Source organism: Canis aureus, chromosome X (assembly GCF_053574225.1).
Source record: "Canis aureus isolate CA01 chromosome X, VMU_Caureus_v.1.0, whole genome shotgun sequence".
Classification (NCBI taxonomy): domain Eukaryota; kingdom Metazoa; phylum Chordata; class Mammalia; order Carnivora; family Canidae; genus Canis; species Canis aureus.
The window spans coordinates 33227494-33240332 of NC_135649.1; the positions used below are offsets into that span (position 1 = coordinate 33227494).

The window sequence follows — 12839 nt, forward strand, 5'->3', positions numbered from 1 at the left end:
TTTATGATTTTTGTGGTGGTTCTTCTACATCTGTTATACAAGATGACTGATCTTTGATCATCTTTGCTACATATGTATAATTATAAAACCATGCTTGTAATCCTAAAATAGATATGTAAATATGTATGCACATGTATGTATTCACCAATCCAACCACTCATGTATTTTTTTTAATTGAGGTGTAATTAACATACAACGTTCTATTAGTTTCAGGTATACAACACAGTGATTCAATTCTATACATCACTCAGTCATCACCATCTGTCACCACACAATGGCACTACACTATTATTGACTATATTCCCAATGTATACCTTCCATCGCCAAGTCTTATTTATTCCATAACTGGAAGTGTGCACTTCTTAATCCCCTTTACCTATTTCACCCATCCCCCACCCGCCTGCCCTCTGGCAACCACCGGTTTATTCTCTGTAAATACAACCACTCATGTATTTAAAAGCTCATATTACCAGCAAGCCTATTTATATTATCATTAGCAACTTAACCACATAATTTCAACTTCATTTAAAAAGCAATAATTATCACATGATGTTTCTGCAATGGTGCGAAATCAGCCTGGGTCACTTCTGCTTAGATATTACACCAAAGGTCATTAGTTTACTGGTAAATCTTTTACTTTAGAAACTAGTTCTCCTTAAGAATTCTAAGAATGTCTCTTCTGCAAGTCTAAAGTGAACACAGGCTTCACAGGATCCCTCCTGTAACGCACTGGGAGGGAGACCAGAAAGCAGGAAGAGAGAGAGCTCAGGAGTGGAGCACAGGGCTCATTCCAACACAGCTACCACCACTACCACCCCACTCTCCAAGGTAAGTTTCAAGTAGTAGAAAAAAATCGATTTCCTGGTTCAGGAAATAGATTCAGCCCCAAAGTCAGAAGCCCATTTCCACAGCATTGTGATCAGACTACTGTCTCAACTACACCTGAACATATTCTCTATGAAAATAACAATAATCTTAGGAAAGAAGTAACATACTCCAAAAGAGGGGTCACTCAGTGAGTCTCTCCCTCCTATCATTCCTCCCATCGCCCTCCTTCCAGTACTTCTCTTGATCCCCTCTCCAAGATATTCAGCTTCTCTTTTGTTTCAGACATTTGTAGCAGTTTGGAGTGCTTTCTCCAGAGAGTATCTTAAAATATCACTTTGCACTCAAAATGGCCACTGGGGGCATTCGACTTCCGGCATCGCAGAAAACAAAGTGAGTTTGCTGTGCTGGCACACTCATCAAATCCCTGCTGAAGTCCAGGCCCTGTGCCAGCACCTGGTAATGCAGAGGTGAAAAAGAACCAGACCCTGGCCTTGAGAAGTTCACAGTTTAATAGGGGAGGTAGATCAACCCAAGACAGTCAAGGTGATCGCAGATGCGACTGTAACTTAAACCCCATCTGGCTTCCACACCCTCTGACAGCCACATCTTCCAACCAAGTGACTGCACAAGTGTTTTTGCATGCTCAAGTGTGCGAGCCTGTATATTCACATTCGTATCAATCAGAAAAATGTCCCTGTCTGGGTATATGTGGTCCCTGACCATTTCATCTCATCTTCTACTTTTAGACTCTGTAAGATTGGAGAACAGGTAACTGTGGACAGGTGATGCATGAGGACAAAGAGCAGGCAAAGTTGTGCTGTGCCTAAGAGAAGTGACAGCTGCACCACCACTGTAGACTAGAGATTTCTAAAAGGCCCCACAAGGCACAGAACAAAGGAGCCCTAGCTCTAATAAATGTGATAAGGTTTGAATAAAGAGTAGCTGACTTTTTTATGACCTTGTCTTTTCTAAACCACGATTACCTTTTACCAGTTCGTTTCTTCCCTTCTTTCCCAAAAGGAACTCCAAGTGCTGAAGAAGCTTTGAGTTAATATAATCTGACAACGATGTTGGGGGAGGGATGGCCATCTTTCCAGTTAATACAGCCCAACTTGGCAAAATAGACATGAACATATTTTAACAAAGATTGTTTTTCAGGGCAAATCTTGGCACAAAAACCCACATACAAATTGCTTTCAAGACACCAACCTTTCTTAAAGCAAACAACCAAGGGAAAAATCTTTACTTTTCATGAGATCATTGGCTCATGCTTATTCCCAATCCACACCTTGGCTCACGTGATTCTTCTGATAGCCTGACCTCTGACCTCTCTGGCCTTCAGCCCTGATGATCTTTACCAACCATTGGTGGCATTTACTCACACATAGCACGGAACTACTTTGTGGGTGCTTTGCTTGTGGTGCCTCCTTAGCAAGATCAGAAACACCGGGAATGGGGAACTGTGCCTTGTACTTTCTCTACCAGTTACACTGAGCATGACCATATACCAAGTTAAGCCTTCGCAACTTCTTACCTCATTGAATTCTTTCCAAGACCATGCAAGGGAGGTTCTTTTATTATGCCCATTTTACAGATGAGGAAATTGGGGCACAGGCAGGTCCACATTAGTCTCACACTAGTGAAACAGGATTCAGACCTATTATCCAATGGAGCCCAGAACCATAACACACATAAACCTATGTGCCCTGAACTTAACAAAAACAAAACATTCCCCCCACCACATTTCATTTCCTTAGACAGACTTGCATTTTAGGATTTGCTAAAGCTTACTGAAACTACACTATTTTTAATGTTTTTAAATTCTATTTATTTATTTATTTATTTATTTATTTATTTATTTATTTGAGAGAGAGAGAGAAAGAGAGAGACAGCACGAGCAGGGAAAGAGAGGGAGAAGCAGACTCCCCCCACTGAGCAGGAAGCCCAATGTGGGGCTCCATCCCAGCACCCCGGGATCATGACCTTAGCCAAAGGCAGACACTTAACCAACTGAGCCACACAAGTGCCCCTACATTATATTTTACCAAAGTGAGATCTTGCCTTCTCATTGCCCTGATGATGCTGTGGGCATGACTGGCTTGGTGATCTGGCAATGTAACTGGAGAAAGAGTTTTGCATTTCTGAGCTGCTGCTTCTAATTTAGCATTTGCCATCAATGAATAGGGATTAGCACCTCAGGTCTTTTACTTTGGGGAAAGGAATTGGCAGGTTCAACTTCAAGTGGGTAAGAATCAAATTACAAAAACAAAACAAAACACACACACACACACACACACACACACACACACACAGTAAGACGTAGTCAAGGGACCATATCTAATTCATCTGAGTATGCTCCACAGAACCTGGGAGAGAGCCGTGAGAACTACAAAGCCAGAAGCTTCTGTGGTTCAGGAGGGATCACCAGCTGAACAATAGAGAGACTGACCTTATGTGTATGCCTTCGGCCAAAATGGCAGCACACAAGGAAAGCTACCACTTTCAGAATGAATTTTCAGATCTTGGCTTTAATTTCAGAACAACTTAACATTAAGTGAGATTTTAAAGGTATTTTAATCCAATTTAGAAACACTGAGGGAAAATAAAAACTTATTTTTTTCTCCTTAGAGTTTTCATATAGGGAAGAAACCATTTTATATTTTTGTACTTTTTAAAAAACAACTTTTTTTTTAAAGTTTTGTTTTTTGTTTTTTGTTTTTTTTTTTTACTTACTTACTTATTTGACAGAGAGAGCACAAGCAGGGGGAGAGGCAGAAGGAGAGGGAGAAGGAAGCTCCCCACAGAGCAAGGAGCCCAACAAGGGGCTTGATCCCAGGACCCTGGGATCATGACCTGAGCCAAAGGCAGACACTCAACCAGGTAAGCTACCCAGACACCCCTAAGACAGGCTCCCCGAAGACTTTATTTTTAAGTAAGCTCTACACACAACATAGGGCTCGAACTTATAACCCGTGCTCTACCCATTGAGCCAGCCAGGCACCCCAGGAAGGAACCTGTTAAATGTCAAATCACTTCCCTTTTCCAAGTCTATTTAGCTATTTATGTAAACTCAACTATTTCTAAAAACCTACAAAGAATTTATATATTTTTAATAATGAAATAAACAGGCCTGTATATATACTATATGATTAGTTAACTCCGTTAACAAGTGTTTTTCATTCAACTGAAATATCATGCAAATCATCTAGATTATCTGCAAATGAATAAACAGAATTTTGATGAACTCTATCCCGCCCCCTCCATAACTTCATTTTAACCACTATTTATAACTTGACTCAATTGGCAGGCTGACAGTTAGGAAAACTGATTTGAATTCAATCACTCTGACTTTTTGTGTTCACTTTGTGCTAATAAGCATGTAAATGACTCAAAGAGAAGATAAAAAGAAGTAAAAATGAAGAGAAAGGCTTGATTAAATTTAGAGAATGGCAGAGTACCTTTTTAAAACTAGAAGAATATTTTATTTCTGTTCTTTAGCAAACCATTGTTGACAGAAAAAAATGTGCCTTCGTTATACATAATGGCTTTCCAACAAATCAAAGAGTTTAACCAGTCCACATAAACACACAAAATTATTGCAGAAAAATCATTCATGCAAGGAGAAATTAGACCATCCTCATTCTATGCCCATCAAATAATATAACCTGCCTTGGATTGTGGTGCCCACTGCAAACTTAGAAAAAAAAACAAAAAAGAAATATCCTTGACTTTTCCCTGAGTTTCATAAAACAGAACTATAACATACCTTGCATTGTTGAGAACAAAATATCATGTGCGTTGATATTCTATAAGTATGTAGATTTAGCCAGCTAGATTACTTAGGTTCAATAAAAATATAAAAAAATATATATATATATAAACCTAAAAATAATATATACAGGGGTGCCCGGGTAGCTCACTCAGTTAAGCATCAGACTCTTGGTTTCCGCTCAGGTCATGATCTCAGGGTCATGAGATCGAGCCCCATGTGGGGCTCCACACTCAGTGCAGAGTCTGCTTGAGATTCTCTCTCCCTCTGCCCCTCCCCCTGCTCCCGTGTGCACGCACATTCTAAAATAAATAAATAAAATCCTCAAAAAAAATAAAGGTCCTGCTTGTGCCATTTAACACAGCAGTGCAAGCCTTTTTCATTACAAAATTTCAGTAATCTATAAAGCAGCCACACATCATTTTTGACTCGGATCTGGCAATTGGTCTACCCATCCCATTAATTTGCTTCTGATAATGGAGTAATGAAAACTGAGAGGCCCCATTCTGATAATCAACCTTGAAAGGGAAAAAAGTTGCATGTTCCTCCAAATATTTTCATTCTCCATAATCAGTCATATTGGATCTATCCATTACCTGAAATTCTCTCTGCCTTTTTGAAACCTACCAGTATTTTCCATCTATACCACTTCATGAGATAATGTCTTCTAAAAGCTATTTCATGTAAATAAAATGATAGCTCCTTTGCTTTTTCTTAAGATTACATCTTTAAAACGTCAGGAGATGGGATGCATGTGTGGCTCAGCAGTTGAGCATCTGTCTGCCTTGAGCTCAGGGTGTGATCCCAGGGTCCGGGAATCGAATCCCACATCGGACTCCCTGCAAGGAGCCTGCTTCTCCCTCTATGTCTCTGCCTCTCTCTCTCTGTTTCTCGTGAATGAATGAATAAAATCTTTAAAAATAAAATAAGGGGATCCCTGGGTGGCTCAGTGGTTTAGAGCCTGCCTTCGGCCCAGGGTGTGGTCCTGGAGTCCCGGGAGAGTCCCACATGGAGCCTGCTTCTGCATGGAGCCTGCTTCTCCCTCTGCCTGTGTCTCTGCCTCTCTCTGTGTCTCTTGTGAATAAATAAATCTTTAAAATTTAAAATAAAATAAAATAAAATAATAAAATAAAATAAAATAAAATAAAAATAAAATAATGTCAGGAGATGCCCTACTGCTTGGCATAATATTCCAGTATATGGTGACCCGATCCACATTTATCCTCTCCTCACTTGGATAAAACAGATGCACCTTCTTTAGCTAGAGTCTGTCTTTTGGTGAGGTGAGGAAAGAGTATACAGATAGCTGCCAAGGCCCTATTGTCTCTAACATACCCTGCGCAGACTGTTCTCAGTGTCCAGTCTACAGTCACTCCCATATTGCTTTAGCTGAGTATAATCAAGCTCAGAACCTACTCTCCTATTAATATGTTTCAATTATTTCCCCAGCTATTGAAATTTATCTCTCCTTTTCCTGTCCACAATGTCCAGCCTTACGGGATATCTCACTGCTGTACAGCTCCCAAAGCTTGGCCTCTCTCAACTCCTAGAAAAGAGTATTAAGTCAATATCAGCATCCCTCGGGTAAACATCCCTTTGCTATTCAGTTTTATACATCTTCAATAAATAAATAAATAAATAAATAAATAAATAAATAAATAAAATCTGCCCGCCTTATCTGTAATCTTTGTTTCCTTCTTTAAGCCAATTCCCTCCCTATGACAAATTCTGTGTCACCAGAGATATCATTTACAATAAGAATCAAAGGGGATGACCCCTATGAAAGGTTTTCTGAATGTCTTTAGCCAATAACCTTGAGGTGATAAAAAATATTCTAGAATTTATTGTAGTAATGATCCCACATTATCTGCAAATACACTAAAAGCCTTGGAAATACATACTTTTTTTCACTACCGATATTGTTTGTAAATTTGTAGTTGTTTTTTTCCTATGCGTATTATAAATAGTTGTGACCCATAATATGCACGATAGTCATTTTGTGTAAAATTTGTGTCCGACGTTTTCACTTAACACTATTGCCTGAGCATTTTCCACATCACTTAAAATTACTGAAAAATATAATTTTCTTAACTGTAAAATATTCAATCTTGGATATTTGTTCCATCACTTGTGTCTCTGCCTTTCTCTCTCTGTGTGTGTATGTGTGTGTCTCTCACGAATAAATAAAATAAATGAATAAATAATTTTTAAAGATTTATTTATTTATTTATTTATTTATTTATTTATTTATTTATTTGAGAGAGGGCACAAGTTGAGGGAGGGGCAGAGGGATAGGGACAAGCAGACTCCCTGTCAAGCACAGAACCTGACATAGGGCTCAATTCCAGGACCCCGAGACCATGACCTGAGCCAAAGTCACACACTTTGCTGACTCAGCCACCCAGGCATCCCATCTTATTTTGTCATTTTCTTGAGTATAGTTGACACACCACATTATATTACTTTTCGGTGTACAACATAGTGATTTGACAAGTTTATACATTATGTTATGCTCACTAAAAGCGTAGCTCCCATCTGTCACCATATATTGCTATTACAATATCATGGACTATATTCCCTATGCTGTGCCTTTTATTCCCATGACTTCTTCATTCTGTAACTGGAAGCCTGTATTTCCCACTCCCCTTCACCCACCCAAACCCCCACCCTGAAATACACTCGAATGGGTAAGTTGTATGGTATGTGAGTTACATCTCGACAAAGCTATTAAGAAAGCTAAAAGAGAGGAGTGCCTGGCTGGCTCTGTCAGTAAAGCACGCAGCTCTTGATCTCTAAGTTGGGAGTTTGAGCCCCATGTGGGATGTGGAGGCTACTTAAAATTTTTAAAAATAATGAAAAAGAAGGCTAAAAAAGGAAAAAATACCATACCCAGTTTCACTTCCTTACACCTAAAAAAATTCCTCCAATATTTAGTAAGACCTGAGTTCCCAGTACACAAACACAATGTGGCTCCTCACTAGAATGGGCAGGTGTTAATGCCTGAGGATCCTACATCCCAGTCATAGATTCCACTGACTGGCCTGTTACAAAAGTGAGGCTTGCTGCCCCGTCATTCCCTGAGGGCTCTTCTGGTACTCTTAGAAACAGAAATACGAGACACACAGCTTAGTTCTAAGCAGTCACTGAGCATCAACCAGCTGCCTGACCATGGCTACAAAGCTCAGAAAACAGAGACAGGCATGATATGGGCCCTATCCTTCATCAACTAACTCATGGGCTTGGGGGAAAGACCCCAAAACAGAGTTGAAACATGATGGGGTGAGGGCTAGGATGGGTGACACAGAGTGCTGTGGGGACACAGGTGAGGGAGAGATGAATCCTGCTGGGGAGGGAAGCTCAGAGAGGAGGTGGTCTGTGCGCTCAGCCTCCAGCACTGGGCAAAAATACCCATGGCAGACGAGATGGATAAACACCCTAGAGGCAAAGGAGAGAGAGCCTAATAAGTAAGAGCATGGAGGAGTAAAAGCATGTGTTTGGCAAGTCTGGGAATGGACAGAAAGGGGACAAATGGCAGAGATGAGCTGGAAAGGCACGTTTTTGAAGGGCCCTGGATGCCAAGGCAATGAGTTGGACTGCTTGCTGGTGTAGGTGAGGGGGAGCCAGCAGAGGTTCTGAAGCAGGGGAATGACACGAACAGATGTTTTACTCATATTTATGCACTGAAAGCCAGAAGGTCGGCGCTAATGGAAATTAATCCATAAAATGACAGCATAGGCTGAAAATTTGCCCTGTTGTCTACATTTTCCAGGAGCAATACACTGAATTATGGAAAACTAGTCATTAGAGTTGCGCACAAAACTACTGAGGAAAAACAGAGTGAGGGCTCTGTTTATGTGAAAAGACTTTCTTTTAAAAAGAGAAGGAGAAATCCTTACATCTTCCTCATGTGACAGGGATTAAATCAGCCTGAACATTTCCTTTTGAAAAAAATAAGCTGCCAGTCTGCCCTTAATTTGTTTCCAACACCTCTTCAATGGCTAGTTTGATCCAAAATGGTCAAACTTTGGATGAAAAATAAGTTGGATCACAGTATTCCTTTGTTTAAAAGTCTTCAGCGGCTCACCGGAGCTTGCAGAAAAAAAGCTGAAACTGTTTAGCGACGCTTGTAAGATGTGGCCTCCAGGGACACCTGGGTGGCTCAGGGCTTGAGCGTCTGCCTTTGGCTCAGGGAGTGATCCTGGAGACCTGGGATCGAGTCCCACGTCGGGTTCCCTGCATGGAGCCTGCTTCTCCCTCTGCCTGTGTCTCTGTCTCTCTCTGTGTCTCCCATGAATAAATAAATAAAATCTTAAGAAAAAAAGTCAAAGTCCACTTGTGCTGGTAACCGTGTCCCCATGGCCGAACTTCCTCCTAAACAACCCCTCTCTCTCCATCCCTCACTGCCCATTTATTAATTGCTCTGTGAGCTGAGTGTACCCACACGTCTATTTTCGGGCTTCCTCCCCTAAAACTAATCCAAAGTGCATGCCCTGTCACACATGCCCAGAAGCACCAGCAAGAAGCACTCTGCCACACTCTTCACTAAGTGCCCCCATTTTGCACGGCCAGCCCTCAGCCCACGCAGATGCCATCGTTGAGCCTTTAGACCTAGAACAGCCTCCAAAGACCTCTACCTGTAGCAGGTGGCCGAACCACCATCACAATGACAAAACTAGGGGTTTCTCAGGAAAGATTATATACCTTCTCCCCCCAGTACATTCTTCAACTAGACTAGCATAACCTTTGCCCATCCTCTCAATATAGACAGTTCCTTCCTGCCTTGCTTTCATTTTCGATTCCACCTGGACCCCCATGGCCAACGGCCCCCTCCCTAGCCCCTTGTCATTCAGAACCACATTCAGGGCCACTCCCCAGCCCTAGATCAAACGCCCTGCTTCTTTCTCTTTGCTGCTGCTGGAGAAAATCCTGCCTGAGAGTTTAGGGGCTTCCTTTACAGGGATACAAACCCTAGGCTCAGCGGGCTCTCAACCCCACCTTGAAGGCTTTTTACTTACTCCCAGTGAGTTCCTGTGACCTATAGAGGAACAGGCAGGACACTTGCGGTTTTACAAAGGGAAATCCCCTCTCTCACACAAAGGCATCATGATTGATTTGCATAGCCTGATTCAATGGCTCTACCACTTACAGAGATGTTCCCATACTGATAGTAATCCGCATATAACTCTACAGCATTCCACATTTATTTAGCAGCTAACTCCTACTTGGGTGCCACTTTCTCCATTCCTAAACAGGCTCCTAATCTGGGGTCTTAAGTGATCCTTGGATGGGATGGGATATTCTGAAATTATAGGAAAAACGTTACATGTACTTTTTCCCGGGAAAAAGCTCCAGAGCTTTCCAGAACCTCAAAGGAGTGTGTAACCCAAAAAAGGTTAAGATATACTGCCTTCCTAACTTCATATGAACAGGTTGCATTATTTTTATAAATGATTTGTTGGTTTGCGTAATTATAAAGCAATGCATGTTCATTGAGGAATTTGTAATTCAAAAATGTAAAAAATAAAAGTCACTTAGAATCCCACGATCACCATTTTGATGCTCCTCTACTTGTTTTCTGTATTTTTCTCCGTCCAAATTGGAGTCCTACTACTGTCGATTTCTGAGAGCTGCGGTTTTCCAAATAACAGAAGAGAAACCCCAGGGTATAGAGAAATGGGGATTAGTGTTCAAAAATCCCTTTGATTCCCAAGACACATCCACCCATAAACCATTTACTGAGCACCTGCTATGTGCACAAGGTACTACCCCAAAAGAGATCAATCCTTATCCAGATTTCTCACTCAAGGTGTTAAGAATTCTAGGGATTTCAATAGGCAATGTGAAGCTCCAGCCTTACAGAGGGAACCTTTTTTAAGAAAAAAAATTATTTATTTACTTATTTATTTAGAGACTGGGTGGGGGGAGGGCAGAGGGAGAGCGAGAGACTCTTAAGCAGGCTCCACGCCCAGCACAGAGCTCCATCTCACAATCCATAGATCACGACCTGAGTGGAAATCAAGAATCACACGCTCAACCAACCAACTGAGCCACCCAGGTGCCCCAGGGAGGGAACCTTTCACAGCAACTGGACCTGTATCAACTGGGGTGGGGGGAGGGGGGGGCAGCCAGCAACAATGCTATAATTATAGAATTGATGAAACACAATTAAGCCATCCGAAGTCAGGTTTTTTTTTTAACGACAAGTTTCCTTTACTTACCGAAACGCAGACTCTCATCTCATGATAAAAAGACATACCCGATGAAAAGAAATACGTGTGAGATGGGACTGCAGAATAAAGGCTGGGGTTCGTCTCACATGACTCATGAACTCATTCTGAGAAGCATCCCGTGTGTTTGTTCGGGAGTGTGCCCTCCTACGGTGGTGACTATTCAAAGGACAGCACTGTTTGCATGTGGCGTTCCACTGTGTTTAAGGAGGAAGATCAGTGTAATTACTTCCCTGCCACTGCTGACATGCTTCCCAACAAGACAATTCGGGCAAAACAGGATTACTGCTTTTCTACTTTAATCTATAGGCAGAGGATGGGCCTATTGCAAGAATTCTCGCCATTTGAGTCTATTCTCTCCAATGCCATTTCCATCCTGCGTTTAAATAATAGCCCATTTTTGCCTGGGAAAGCGAATAAATCTCTTGGTGGGTTTCAAAACAGCACCCAAGTGAAATGCTTAAAAAGCTGTCCGTCTTAGTCACCCCCTCCCCCTTTGCTAAACCACCAAGGCCTTTTCTCTTTCCTGCGACCATCGACCATCCATCAGAGGGTTGTCCATGGGAGCCATCCTGGTCCAGCCCAGCGAGCTTCCTGGAACTCTGGAACACACCGGCTTTTGCGGTGTAGACGTGGCAGCCTCAGGCTAGATCGAAGGCTTGCCCCTGCTACCTTGTAAACACAAGCAGAGAGCAGTCACTTTCAAGCTAGCTGGGACGTGGTCGTCAAGCAATCAGGCAGAGGGAGACCCTGGCTAAAGCCTCAAGCATCTTCCTCTCTCTCGGGGACCAGAGGACAGAGCTCCTTTTGGAAGGTCCCCAGGGCAGGTGGTGGACACAAGGACTGAGGGTAAGAGATTAGAACCCTCACTGCTTCTTCTATGAAGGGAGGTCTAACTGTGGTGCCGCTCTGGGGCTTGGTGTGCAGCAGGGGGAAAGAGCCCTGGCTGGAAAGCCCTGCTGTATGCTTTTCATAAAGCTGTGGCCGGGAGCCAGACCTGCTGACCCGAGGTCCCCGTGGCCCGGCCAGCAGCTGTTCCCACAATGTGGTCACGGCCCCAGATGCACTGCCCTGCCGACAACCGGCTTCCCACAGAAAGCTTGCCACCGCAGCGATGTTCCTGCCACCCAGAGGCCTCTTTCATGTCCTTTCTGGTTGTGGATTGCCTAAGGCCCTGAAATCACGGATGGGGGCGGGGGTGAATCACTAGGTGTTCCTGAACCACCTATACAGGAATCGGTAGAGCTTGACCATCATCCATGCGGACAAGGAAGAAAGTAAATATGCTCAAATGAAAACACGGAAACTTTAGGAATTCTGAGTGGTGCAACTATGGGTGAGGTTTCTTCTTCCTTTTTCTTTTCTGTTTTTCCCCAGGTTCTGTAGCACGAATGAGTATTGCTGTTATAATCCAAAAGCATATAATCAAGTTTATACATTGCAGGGTTTTGGGTTGTTGTTTTCTGTTTTTTACTACCGTAAAATATACATGACCCAACAGTGACCACTTTAACCACTTTCAGGTGCACACTTGAGCAGCATTAGGTACGTTCACATTATTGTGCAAACAGCACCACCGTCCATCTCTGAATTTTTTTCACCATCCCAAACAGAAACTCTGCATGCAGTGATCGCTAACTCCTCCTTCCCACCATCCCCACCCCACCCAATGCTGGTAACTGCTAATCTGCCTTCTGTCTCTGAATTGGCCTGTTCCGGGTACCCCAGATAAACAGAAGCATACAATACTTGTCCTTTTGCATCTGGCTTATTTCACTTAGCATGACGTTTTCAAGGCTTGTCCATGTTGCAGTGTGTGTCGGATCTGCATTCCTTTAAAGGCTGAATAATATTCCATTGTACATATACCATGTCTCTGTGGACGGACATCTGGGTTGTTTCTGTCTTTGGGCTACTGTGAAGAATTCTGCTGTGAACAAGGGTGTGCAAGTACCTGTATAAGTTCCTGCTTTCATTTCTTCTGGGTATATACCTAGAAGTGGAACTGCTGAATC

General features: G+C 42.5%; 1 protein-coding gene across 6 annotated transcripts in view; it reads right to left on the minus strand.

Annotated features, from left to right (window-relative positions):
* DOCK11 (dedicator of cytokinesis 11) overlaps positions 1 to 12839 on the minus strand; it is a 189529-nt gene that overhangs the window by 147347 nt on the left and 29343 nt on the right. The gene's annotated exons all lie outside the window — the stretch shown is intronic.